This window comes from Eurosta solidaginis, chromosome 1, assembly GCF_040869045.1.
Source record: "Eurosta solidaginis isolate ZX-2024a chromosome 1, ASM4086904v1, whole genome shotgun sequence".
NCBI lineage: Eukaryota > Metazoa > Arthropoda > Insecta > Diptera > Tephritidae > Eurosta > Eurosta solidaginis.
Window position 1 is genome coordinate 192,655,254 of NC_090319.1, and position 14,099 is coordinate 192,669,352.

The 14,099-nt window shown below is 42.5% G+C and overlaps 1 protein-coding gene across 3 annotated transcripts in view; it reads right to left on the reverse strand.

The window, feature by feature from the left end:
• The window catches only part of Cad96Ca (tyrosine kinase receptor Cad96Ca), a 2,297,709-nt gene that overhangs the window by 1,208,822 nt on the left and 1,074,788 nt on the right, over positions 1-14,099 (reverse strand). The gene's annotated exons all lie outside the window — the stretch shown is intronic.

Here is a 14,099-nt window from a genome sequence, read left to right on the forward strand (position 1 = left end):
TGCTGTTGTGGCCCTGGGACTGGGCGACCATGGGCAAGCATTGGGGTACCCGGTAGATTGGGGTTTGCGGCCTGGCAACATGGCGCAATGAAACCCGTCAGGGGGTTGCCTTCGCGGAGACCAGAACATCTAGGAAAGTGGCACCGCCCAAGGCAGGAGCTGTATTGGGCGGATGTCGCAAACATATTTATTCTGTGCTGACAAACGGTGCAAACGAGGTTAGGGACTAAGAGTCTGTTTCCCTGACCTACACGATTGCTGCCGGAAAAGAGGTGGTGGGGGAAAGACGGGGACAGGGGCTGATGCTCAGCATTGCTACCGACTCTACTACGGAGATAGTAGTTATGAGTGGTAGCAGCTGTTTGAGTTGTTGACGCCGCAGGGCGCCAGCAGCAGCGGGTACTAGTTGTGGCTTGTTGAGCAGCTGGGCGGCTGGAAGGTAGGGGGGGGGGGGGGGGCGCTAAGGCGTAGACTACGGGACACCCTTGGACGTGAGGTACAGCTGGTAAGTTTTCATTATCGCGAGTTTGAAGAACCGGCTCCCCAAAGTTTCCCCGTTCCCGGAATTCACGAGGAATTCCGGCTTCATTTTTCCCCGCTCGAAGAACCTCATTTTCGTGCTATCACAATGTAACACGCTTTTATTAGATCAATTAGGACTGTGATATAAACTATAAGATTTAATAATTAAGGTGTAAAGTTTTAATGTTAAAACTATATAATTATGTACAATATGGAATTATTTTGTAGCAGACGAAGAAGCCTAATTATCGTTAAAGGTTACAATGAACTTATAAAGTGTTATATTTCTTTACAGTCAGTTTATTTTTTACATTTTAATTAATTTTATTAACCAATAATAAAATCTTGTTTTTAAAAAGTTGTTTTCTTTAATTTTATTGTATTCGTTTTTCTTTTCTATTCCTGATCTTTTTGCTGATCTCTTGTGGGGATTGTCAGCAATGCTAATATATGTACATACACACTTGCCTGTATACTTTTATAGATTTGACCATATGATAACAGATAACACTCACCGCTTTCTCAATCGGATGGAGGGCGCCTGCATTTAGTTGAGTAGCTATGCTGAAAAGTGTAAAAAAGGCTCAACATACATATATACATACATAAAGCTACCCTCAATTACTCAGCCAGATCGCTCGCTTGCGATCTTGGTTTATGAGTTGATCAGTATGGTGGTTATGTCTGGGGCGATAACGCACGGGAATAAAAAAAATGTGTGTACAAAAAAAAAATAAGATAAAAAAATGGTAACGAATAACATTATATAAAAAAAACCCGGGTGATACCAAAAGTATAAAGCAGCGCTTTAGTGACAATAGGTATGTTGTAATAACAAAAAATCGCTAACTAAAGGTAACAACAAAAGGCATGTGCTTATCGAATTACGAAATCGAGTAGGATTTAAAGCGAGTGACAAAGTTAAAAGTATGAAAAATTAAAAGAGTTAGGCTTTCGGGGGCGAATGTCAAAAAAGGAAATTGAATGAAAGTTAGAACAAAACGAAAATGAAATGAATAAAAGTGTATAAACGAAAAATTACACGAAGGGGATTGAAAAGAATCATGGAATAGAATAATAATTTATAAACAAAAAACGAAGTGAGAAAAAAATTTAGAAACGAAAAATTAAAATTTTAAGAAAACTAAATAGCGAAAAATGTCGAAATGCCCTCATGCCCCTGACCCCTGTTGCTATTCCCCTGTTTTGCTTTTACCCTAAGCTAAGAAGAAACCTCTAAATTCTTTTTCAACAAAACAAAAAAAATATACAAAATGTACCATATACATACATATGTAAAATTACAATTAATAAAAAATTAAAAAAAAGCGGATGTGGTTTTAATGGCCTCTGACGTTGCGGTCGAAAAAAGGTTGTTGAAGCTATTGCTGTGGCGTTTGGTAGCCTAAAGATTATATTAGCGGTCGTAGGTGTTTCTTGTGGTCAACCCTCAAAATCCGGAGTTGTAGCTGTTGTAGTTGTTGGACCATTTATCACCAAAATTATTCATCGCAGTTGTTGTTGTTGGCGTTGCGCCGCCAAATTAGAAAATTTGGTATCTCTTGTTGGACGTTTTTTGTGTTGCCGCTGTTGTTGTAGTGTCGGTTTGCCGATACGAATGTAGTAGTTGTTATTGTTTCGTTCTACCCCGCCAATAAAAAATGTTACCAAAATTGTGTATCGAGGGTGTTGTTGTTGGGTATTTTGCCGTGGGCTAAGAAAAAACGTAGTGTGGTGCTTGTGGATGCGTGGTAATTGTTGTTGGACGGTATATCGCCAATGTGATATGAGATGGCTATGGTTGTTGTTGTTGCGGCCCAATGACGCCGGTAAAAAGGCTATAGTTGCGGTTGCCAAGTTTTGTGTTGTGATTATTGTTGTTGTGGTGTGCGCCGGTACTTAGGCTGTGCCCAGTGGGTCCTTCCCAGGAAAAAAATCAAGGGTGAAGTGTGCTGTAATTAAATATAAGAGACAATCTATCAAGACAAATTCAAAAGTGCAAGCGTATCTAGGTATTTATATACATATTTGCCTATAGATTCCATGTCTGCATGGTCATATACACACCTACATACATATATTTGTATGTAGGGGTGTATAGGTTGATGCAAGTTTTCTTTTGGCTTGCTTGGGAGATAGGCCAGGTTGAAGACCTAGCTCCCGTCAAGCGTGCCTGGGGAAAGATAAAAAAAGGTATATATTCACTTACCTCTGGTACACTATCTTTGTGGAAAACTGCTTGCAGCTGCTCAACACGGATCGCAGCCGATTCGACGCGCACTACACCTCTCTTTTTTTTTTTTGTGATAGTCGAGTAAATTCGCGCACTACAGTACTTAATACTTCACTTTTTATTTATTTTTACCACTTCTTTTAACTTGCACTGGGCACTGTTTAAACAAGACTTTTCCCTTCTTATAGCTACCGCCGTGGTAAGGAACGTTACCCAGAAACGGAAAATTCCTACTTATACATGACAAACTTTCTTGTCGGCTTTCCCGTATTTTTCTTCGGTACGTTCACACATTCATGCACTCATATATTTACACGCTTACCGCTTTACAAAACGAACACCTACACAGATTCATTCTGATGCATTTACTGATGCATTCACACACTCATAGCCTTGCACAAATACACATCCCCATACACACCAGAACAAACCAAACACATAGGTACATGGCATTCGTCAATGCTGCTAAGCTATTAGCAACTTGGTGACTGCTGATAACAACATGATGCCAATGCGCCACATCTTATTTCCGCTAAACATTGTGTTTACTGTAGCTACAATGTTGTCAATGCGTGATCCCTGCAGTCAAACGAACTAGATGTATACTAGGTGAATACTAGTTTGCCAAAAATCCCAACTAGTATGAGTTCTGTAATTTTTTCATATTAGCAACTGGTATTTTTAACATGGCGATATCCTACGAAATATCAATTGCCAGTCTCTGCATCAGCATCATACCAATTGAGAAAATAGTCATTATATACACCAACATCGTACCAGATGCCATTCTGTCAGCATACTCATCAGGGTCATACAAATTAGCATATTAGTCAGCCTTTGCACCAGCATTATACGAGATGGCATACTAGTTATTATATACATCAATATCATACCAACTGACATACTAGTTAGTGTATTCAACATCAACTTACCAGTTGGCATACTACTCAGTCTGTGCATCATTGTAATACCAGTTGATATTCTATTCGATATTTGCATCAACATCCTACTAGTTAATACACTAGTCCTAGTTGGGTTGAAAAATTACTTGAAAATTGATAAATTAGCTCAAATTCATTTTATTCATTATATTTCATATATATAAAAAGTATGTATATTAGACTGGGTCGATTTATACCGATATCGCGCCACTGATTTTTACAACAGTTTTTTTGAAAAAAAAAAAAATATTTTTTGGGTTTTGGGGAGTGTTTTGGTCGAAAAGTTTATCCTTTCGCCATTATTTTTTCGCAGGCTTGAAAATTATTTTTTTGGGTATGCGTAGTGGAACTTTTTTTTCTTGGGCCCAAATCCTATCGAAAAATCGATGGCGCGGCATTGGTTAACTTTCGTCCATACAAATCGACCCAAGTTAATATACATACATATATCACTTTAAAATTTATCACTTCAATACATTATACTTTGGAATAAATTTTGATAAAAATACGCACATATATATAAAACCTAAAAAGTAACGGAATAACACATGCCGATTTTGTGATCGATCAGCGGAACCAGCGGATCATATCCAGTGACGCAACCTCAAGGGCTAAGTGATAAGTGATATGCACTTTACTTTACGGAAGTCATGCTGATGGCTGGATAACCGAAGAATTTCATTTAATTGAGGGAATCGTAACGGCTTCAAATGTTTTCGTTACTGACCAAAGGCATAATATCGTTAGGTACTGGCTGGGTTTCCGGTCTTTTGTGATGGTTTTATCCTTGCCATTCTCCGTTATTCTGGAATGGGAAAGGCTTTTAACGCCAAGTAGAAAAAATTGTCTAGGCTGCTGATGCCCTCATGGCCAAGGTGTTTTGGCATCGGCAAAGGTTATCCGTCTGGGACTATTGATATGGAAGGCTTGGCGTTTTCGATATCATCTTTAACCTCTGTTGAGGTAACGGTGAGGGTCGACTCGTCATGCTTGTGTTTATGTGCCCGTTGATTTGGACGATATCTAGCATTGTCAATTGAAGTATGGATTGCAAACTGGCACTCGCGCATTTCCTCGAGTCCGACAGACGAATTTCTAGTCGAATAAATTATTCAAATACTAACTACTATGAATAACACCACAAATTAGATGAGGTCCCTTATTTCCAAGCAAATTTGCAGCTAGTCCCTCATCAGCATGGCTTCAGAAAACTCCATAGCACTACCACCGCGCTAAATGCCATTAGCACCCAGATAAATTGCGGTTTAAATCAATACCCCACCATAGAACAGTACTCGTAGCGCTAGACCTAACAAAAGCTTTAGATACGGTCAATCATGGCTCGTTACTGCAGGACCTGGAAGGGTCTACCCTTCTCCCATGTCTTAAAAGTTGGACCGCAAATTATCTGGGTGGTCGGCAGGCATCGGTGCAATTTAGAAACGAAGCATCAAAACCAAGGAGAATTAAACAAGGGGTGCCACAGGGTGGTGTCCTATCCCCACTTTTGTTTAATCTCTACATATCTAAGCTACCTTCACCACCGGAAGGAGTCACAATCGTTTCCTACGCCGATGACTGCACAATAATGGCCACAGGTCCAGGCCCAAAGATCGATGCGCTATGCAATAAAATAAACGGCTACCTCCCTGATCTCTCCAGTTTTTTCGCCTCGCGAAACCTGGCATTATCACCGACTAAATCTTCCGCGACCTTATTTACGACATGGACGCCCCAAAGGTCGACCATTTTGAACATCCACGTCGATGGCACTACGCTACAGACTGTCCTAACCCCAAAATCTTGGGTGTGACGTTTGATCAGGGTCTACATTTTGGTGAGCACGTAGCCGCAATTGTTCCGAGAATTCAGAGCCGTAACAAAATCCTCAAATCCCTCGCTAGCAGTACTTGGGGAAAAGATAAAGAAACGCTCATTACTACATACAAAGCAATTAGCCAGCCGATTACGTGCTACGCGTCACCCATATGGTCGCCAAGCCTAAAAATCACCCACTGGAAGAAACTACAGGCCTGCCAAAATACTGCTCTCAGAATCGCCACGGGCTGTCTTCTTATGTCCCCAGAACACCCTCTGCATAATGAGGCGAGAATAGTCCCCATCAGGGAGAGAAATGAGATGCTGACCAAACCGTTCCTGTTGAATACCCAGAAACCTGGGCATCCCAACAGACATCTGATTGATGAACCAGCACCGCCTAGGGGCTTAAGGAGTCATCTCCGTAAGCATTTTGAGGAAATACGGCACCTGAGAACCCAGCCGTATGAAGTGAAAAAACACAAGCAGGTCCTTGGTGAACTCCATAAACAGGCGTCGGACCTTTATGCCAGGAATTTCCCGGTGAATCCAGTGCTTAACGAAAATTATCCAAAACTTGCGGAAGAGGAACGCATACTCCCCAGGGAAACGCGTGTCACTCTTGCTCAACTTCGTTCTGGATACTGTAACAGGTTAAACGCTTACCTATCCAGAATCAACCCCGACATACAAAATGTATGCCCCGCTTGCAACGTGTCCCCACATGACACCAACCATCTCTTCAATTGTAATGTGGAACCAACGCCTCTAACACCCCTTTCCTTATGGTCCACCCCTGTTGAAACGGCAAGTTTCCTTGGACTCCCGTTAGAGGATATTGATGACAATTTGTGATCGGTCGCGGCTATTAGGTGGGGCGAGCATTGCTACAACAACAACAACAATAACACCACAAAATAATAGTCAACGAACCATTCTAAAACTGACTAGTATCATGAACGCCACAAAATCCTAATCAAATAACTACTCATACACTAACTAGTATGAATAACCCCACAAAATCCTAGTGAATGAACTAGAATGTTTGCTGACTACTTTGGCTTTTGACTGCAGGGATTTTATTAGGTTAGTGGCAACATTGCGGCTAAGGCACGGACCTGGACACAAAACAAATAAACACATAGACACATATAAACGCTGCCAGTATGGAGACAGGTTGTCGTTACAGGCTCGCAACCGCCGATGGTGCTTGCACCATGGAGCGTGTGCGTAGAAAAGTTTAAACGTAGCCTGTAAGTATTATATCCCACGTCCAACGTGTGGCCTCGAACCACGAATCAATGCCGGGCCTTTAAATTTTGTACTGCTTAGCTACAACCTAAATCACTGGGCTAAAGGACGATTACTGATACTTAGCATAGACTTGACTTGACTTGAGAACTGTCACTTATAGTTTTGTTAAATGAGCATTGCCTTTGACTGATTACTCAAAACTTAGCAACACTTAACTTGACTTAGAAGTCTGTTGAATTTTGATTTTCTATGTAAGTTCTAAGTGATTTTTACATTTTGAGATGCCATTTGTTTGTTTCCAATTCATTTTGGCATTTTGTTGTACAAATTGACCTTTATTGATTATTATGCAAGATTGTATGCGCTAAGTGGAGTATAATCGTGGCTAAGTTGCCAAGTTTACTCCAAGTGAAGTCAAGTCTATGCTAAACATAAGTAATGGGCCCTTAATGCTACTCTACATATCTAATAGAAAATAAAATATCACAGATAAATAAACTAAATAAAAAAAATAAAATAAAATAAAATAAAATATCACAGGTAGCAGAAAAATTATAAAATAAAATATCACAGATCATATAGTCAAGTAGATAAATCAAAAAATGAAAAAATAAATAAATAAATAAAATAAAAGTTTAATAAATGCAAAAATAATCAAATAAATACAGAAGTCAAGAAAAATAAAATAATTTAATAAAATAATTACATACGTCAATGAGTTTATAAATAAAATACGTCATTAAATAAATAAATATACTACGTCACATAATAGATAAATAACATAGAACAAAGATACTAGCACTACAAAAAACATTAAACTATTTTGCAAAAATGTCTTTAGCGTGGTATACGCCGATCTTTTCCCATTGCTGTCGCCAATCTCATACATCGAGTGCCCAATAACCTTTAAAACTATACACTTAATTTGTTCGGGAGCTAACTTGGCGTTGTAATTATCAGCTTGGGAACTCTGTATAAAATTTCGGCGATATACCACTTGTCCTATTTAACATCCCTACTTCTAGTATCGTAAACTTTCTTACTTCTCTCGTTGGCCAACTTCAGCTCTCTAATAATCGTATTCCTAATTAGTTTTAGTTTGCCACTTAGAGCCTCTACCTCGCAATCAACATCCTTAACCACTGCCAGCTTCCGGTATAGCAGCATGCTTACCGAACATCTCAGAAACAAACTGTTTTCCGAATGTACGTATTCGGGGACGCCAAAAACAGGAAAAACATCCTTTTCCAAAAACTTGACTACCTCAGCTGAAGTTGCCCTTTTCATTGGTTTTAAGAATACGAACTTTGAAAAATGATCTAAACAAACAGAGACATACACATTACCATCACTAGAACGTGGATAATGACCCATAAAATCAATGGAAAAACGTTGGAAAAGTCGCTCTGTGAGCTTTTGTCTCCCCATCATAGGTTGTTTGAAAACGTTTTGAGTTTTATTAATTTTGCAAGTTTCGCAGTCTTTTACATGGGCGCACACGCCGGTGACCATTCCTGGCCAATAATATTTTTAACGTAGTCGCGATAGAGTTTTGTGTCCAGCCGACGGTGATCTGTGAGACGACTCTACCAGCCCCGGTCGCAATTCCGACGGAACCCAGAGTTTACAGGTGTGGTCCGCTAGAAAATCATCCCCCTGTCGAATTGCGTCCGTTTATACATGTAACCGTCCGACAAACAGAAGTCAGGTAGTTTGTCATTGTTCTCGGTCACCGTCTTTTTTAACTCCGTATACTCCTCCGACTCGAAGCACGGTGACTCTAGACATACGTCTATGGCTCTATCGTTCGTCAGTATTTCGTCCATGTGCATTCGTGAGAATGTGTCGGGAACCATGTTTTGCACACCTTTTCGATGTTGGATATCGAAATCATAACCCTGGAGTTTCAAACTCCACTTTGCCAACCTCCCATAGAGATCTTTCTTATTCATGAACCATTTGAGGCTGGCACGATCAGTTATGATGGTGAACGGAGTTCCTTCCACATAAGGTCGGAATCTCTTCACACTCACGATAGCCGCGTAGCATTCCAGTTCGATAATGCTATAGTTCTTCTGCGCCTTATTAAGTTTTGCCGATACATATGCAATCGGTTTTTCGTTCTGGTCATCGTCCAGTCTAAAAACCTAAGGAATATTACGGTCAATGTATTACAACCAGCCAGAATTGTTGATAAAATTAGGAATATTCGGGATTGCTATCACAGATAACCCTCTGAGGTCTTCTAGAAACCTGGGCCGGGCTCTAGTTAGAGCCGGGCATTTACAAATAAAGTGTTCTACTGTCTCCCTGGCATTTGGATCTTTGCAGCTTCTGCAGTACTCGTTATACGGAATGTCCATCTTTTCCACATGCGTACCTACTGCCCAATGACCGGTGCAGACTGCTATCAGTTGTGTCGCATATACCTGTATGAAACGTCGGTACCAGCCCGACATGCCTAGGAACCGTCGTAGTTGCTTCGGGGTTTTTGGTACCGGAAAGTCCCTCACTGCCACTACTTTGTTGGCGTCCGTGCTAATACATCCATCCCCGACTACGTATCCTAAATAGCGAACCTCTTTAAAACAAAACTTGCTTTTTTGTACGTTAATTGTTAACTTAGCCTCGCGAAGACACCGAGCGACCTTTTCCAATAAACAATATATGAGACGAGAAATCTTCCACACTAATAAATCATCTAAGTAAACAAATACACATTCACGTAAAGCGGCCGGAATGACCTTGTCCATGAGACGACACATTCGTTGTGCTGCATTGCACAATCCGAAAGACGTGACCGTGAATTGGTGGCCAGGACAGTAAAAGCAGTATTTTCTCTTGCCTTCTTCTCCAGAGGAATCTGCCAGAAAGGGTCCTCCAAATCTATCGCGGAAATAAATCGTGTATTTTTTAGCCGGCTGAGGATCCCATCAATGTGGGGTAAAGGGTAGGCATCCTTAATTGTTCGTTCGTTGACTTTGCGAGCGTGAAGGCACAGGCGGTTTTTCGTCCCTTTTATTACCATTATTCTAGCTGCTGTTGGACTCCTCGATCACTCCCAAGCTTATCATACGATTCAACTCGGCATAAATTAGTTTTTGAATAGCTGGTAAAATAGGGTAATGGCGCTGCTTTACTGGCAGATTCTCGTCAACCACCTCGATGACGTGTTCCTCCTTATCTGTTCGGCCTAACCCTAAAACTGCGAAGGACGGGAATTGGGCCTTTACACGCTCCAAACTTTCCTCTTGTTCCGCCGTTAGCACATATTGCACGGCGTCAAATGACAGGTCACCCTCAGCGGGCACGAGCTCCGCCACACTGGCAACATTCTCAATATCATTCTTTCCCTTACTGACCGCACTCATTCCAAATGCCTGCCAAAAATCTACCCCAAGTTATACTTCTTGTTGGAGGCTAGGTACGATTAGAAATTCCAATTCTTTTGTTGTATGATTCCACACAACCACGGCGGTTTCCTCCCCTTTCGCGGTCCGGATATTCTGGCCCTTGATTGGCCAATGCTTCCTGACCTCCTATTACGGTTTTAGCGAAAAATCTGTATCACCTTTCACGGTGACTATGGTTGACACAATTTTACTTTTTAGCCTCTTAAAAAATTTCCTTTTCTCCCTCATCTTCTCTAACTTGTTAAAATTTCTACTCTTCTTCCTATCATAGTTCATCGACTCACAAAATATTCTTCGCCTAGCTTCCTCATATTCTAGTTTTCGTTGGTGTAAACTTTTAGCCTCGCGCTTTTTCTACTTTCCCTCTACCTTTTCAACTCTCCTATCTACCTCTTCCCTCCTCAAAATCTTTACAGTTGTGCTGCCGGGTTGCCTGTCTTCTGGCTGGAGTCGCCGGTTAACTCCGCCAGCCTGGGGTTTCCCTGTCTTGGTTTAAACAAGCAAAAGGACGAATCACTTCCACACGCAAAGCATACCATATTGTGGAACGAGGACGAACATTTATTTGGTTTTTGTACTTCTGCCGGGTTTTTCACAAAGTGACCCACCGGCATACCACACGAAAAACACAACATTAAGTGGAAGGGATAAGCACAAAATGAATTGACGGTGGACTTGGACGCGGACGTATTGACGGAAGGACGAACACTATTGGGATTGGCAGGAGTTTGGTGTTGGAGTTGAGATTGGAATTTTGCTTGGTGTTTGGACTGGGATTGGGGTTGAGGTTGGGGTTTCCTACTAAAAGTTTCAGTCGTATGACCTCCTAACTCCTCTGGCTGTTCAAAATCGATTTCATTTACGACCCTCAACCCTACCTTTATTCTCTTTAATAAGCTTTTGGATCTCTTGCATTTCGAATAGGGATCCGCCAACGAATCCATTTTTATGGCGAAGGTCAATTTGGCCAGGTACGGTTCAAGATCACCAATGATCATGCCAACCAGTTCCCGCTCAGGGATCCTCTTCCGCAAACGGAATGTCGTGTTGTGAGCTTCGGCATAAAAGTCGTCGAAAGCTTTCGCGGGCAGTTGTGTCCTCTCCATGATTTCACGGATTATTTCATAGTCGGACTAAGCGGACTTCAAGTGGCTCAGCAGCTCGGCCTTCAGCTCGTAGTAGCCAAAGTCCGGCTCCTGCGCATGGACCTCAAGGACCTGCCAATACCACTTCAAGGCACCGCCGGAAACCAGACAATGAAATTCCATGAAAAGCTGGTAGAAGGAAATGTTATGCTGCTCGCGCATCCTCTCCTACTTACTTACTTAATTGGCGCTTAACCGTCTAAACGGTTATGGCCGTCCTACTAGGCGCATCAGTCGCTCCGCCAACCGGCGCCAATTGGTCACACCAAGGGAGTTTAAATTGTTTTCCACCTGGTCTGCTTCCATAGGCGGGTACCGGTAGAAACACTTTCTTGGCCGGCGCATCATCTTTCATTCGCATAACATGGCCTAGCCAGCGCAGCCGCTGCGTTTTAATTCGCTGGACTATGTTGATGTCTGCGTATAGCTCGTACAGCTTATCATTAAATCTTCTTCGGTACTCGCCATCGCCAACGCGTAGAAGTCCATAAATCTTTCGAAGAACTTTTCTCTCGAACACTTCCAAAGCCGCTTAATCTGCTGTTGTCATGGTCCATGCTTCTGCCCCATATAGCAGGACGGGTGACTTGTAGAGTATGATTTTCGTTCGCCGAGAGAGGACTTTACCTAGAGGACTACTACCTAGTCCAAAGTAGCATTTATTGGCAAGATTGATTCTTCGCTGGATTTCAGTGCTGATGTTGTTGCTAGTGTTGATGCTGGTTCCCAAATAAACGAAGTCTTTTACTATTTCGAAATTATGGCTGCCAACAGTAGCGTGGTTGCCAAGGCGCGTATACGCTGACTCTTTCCTCGATGACAGCAGGTACTTCGTTTTGTCCTCATTCACCATCAAACCCATCTTTACCGCTTCTTTTTCCAGTTTGGAGTAAGCAAAACTAACAGCGCGGGTGTATAAGCCGATGATATCAATGTCATCAGCATATGCCAGTAATTGCACGCTTTTATAGTATATTGTTCCAGTGCGGTTAAGTTCTGCAGCTAGTATAATTTTCTCCAGCATCAAATTGAAGAAATCGCACGATAGGGGGTCACCCTGTCTGAAACCTCGTTTAGTTTCGAACGGCTCGGAGAGGTCCTTCCCAATTCTGACTGAGTTGATGGTGTTGCTCAACGTCATTTTCACAGCCATATAAGTTTTGCGGGGAAACCAAATTCAGACATAACGGCATATAGGCAGCTCCTTTTCGTGCTGTCGAAGGTGGATTTAAAGTCGACGAAGAGGTGATGTGTGTCGATTCTTTTTTAACAGGGTTTTTCCAAGATTTGGCACATTGTAAAAATCTGGTAGATGGTAGATTTACCAGGTCTGAAGCCGCACTGATATGGTCCAATCAGCCGGTTCACGGTGGGCTTCAATCTTTCGCACAATACACTTGAAAGGACCTTATATGCGATATTAAGAAGGCTACAAGGTCGCCGTTTTCGTTCCTACAGGAGTTTGCCCCGGTCTTAAAACCTTCCGTCTGTCGCCGTATTTTTTGGTAAAATTTTCGGGCGTTATTCCTGGTGGCTAACAGCTAAAGCTCCTCGCACCCACGCCTTTCTGACTCTGTTTTTTTTCTTCCTGAGAAGGCGACTCGTTTCCCTTTTCAACTCACGATAGAGTTCACAAACTCCTCATGTCGCGCTCGCTTTTAACGTAGCCCTGTAGGCAGCGTCTTTTCTTTCGGTTGCAACGTGGCATTCTTCATCGTACCAGTTGTTTTTTCGTGGCCGCCGGTAACCAATCTTTTCCTCGGCAGCAGTACGAAGTGCTTTGGAGATATGCTCCCACTGATCCTGTATTCCTTCGGGATGAGTTGTGCTCTCAGAGAGCAGGTGTGAGAGTCGAGTTGCGAAATCATTGGCAGTCTGTTGTGATTGAAGCTTTTCGACGTCTAGCTTTCCTTGTGTTTTTTGTTCCTTGGTTTTAGCCGCGTTGAGGCGGGTGCGCATCCTCTCCACCCGAAAGATAAAGCTTTCGACGCTTATGCCTTTACTGGTCCCATCGAATTTGATGTGCCAATTTTCAAGGTCAAATTTCTTCCACCTGGTCGGACCGCTGGCATCTCGCCCGGCACTAAGACTAACCGTTGGCTCATTGATGCGTTCTGCGTGTCCCTCCTCCGGCTGTGAGTCTCGGGCGTAGATGCCAAAGCGGACCGATGGACAGGCGCTTGCGCAGACGTTTCTATATCTGCTACGCGGCCACCAAGTTTATCGAAACTGGTCTTAATGCTCATCACCTCATTCGCTATTTGCGCCACCAAGTCGTTTTGGTGCGCCATAATTCGGCTCAGCTGTTTGATATTATTTTCATTTTGGGCGGTGTGGCTTTGAGTAGCATTAAGGCTGCTGCCGAAATTTGTTGATGGCGCGCTCTGCACCGGAACATCACCCCCCTCGGCACCTACGTTTTCCCTATCGACCATTAGGCACACCAAATCGATTTTTTGGGAGAAATTTAGGGTTATATCTAGCTCGGTAAATGACACCCCGTTCGCGACAGAGACCCTTAGAGGGCGATCAAGGTCAAAAGATCCAAAGATCGGCGACTCGCAAGTATTAACGTAGTCCGTAGGGACAAAGTCAACGGGCTTTGGTATACCCGTGTCAATTTGGTTAAAAACCGAACCAACTACTTGGTTTTCTAGGGCTCGCGCACGGCTCCTAGTTAGACGCCTATCGGATTCGAGGATACCCAATCCCCCAACAACTCTATTTTCGACTTTCTTCTCTTTCTCCGTCATTCACTGTCGGTAATCAGAAA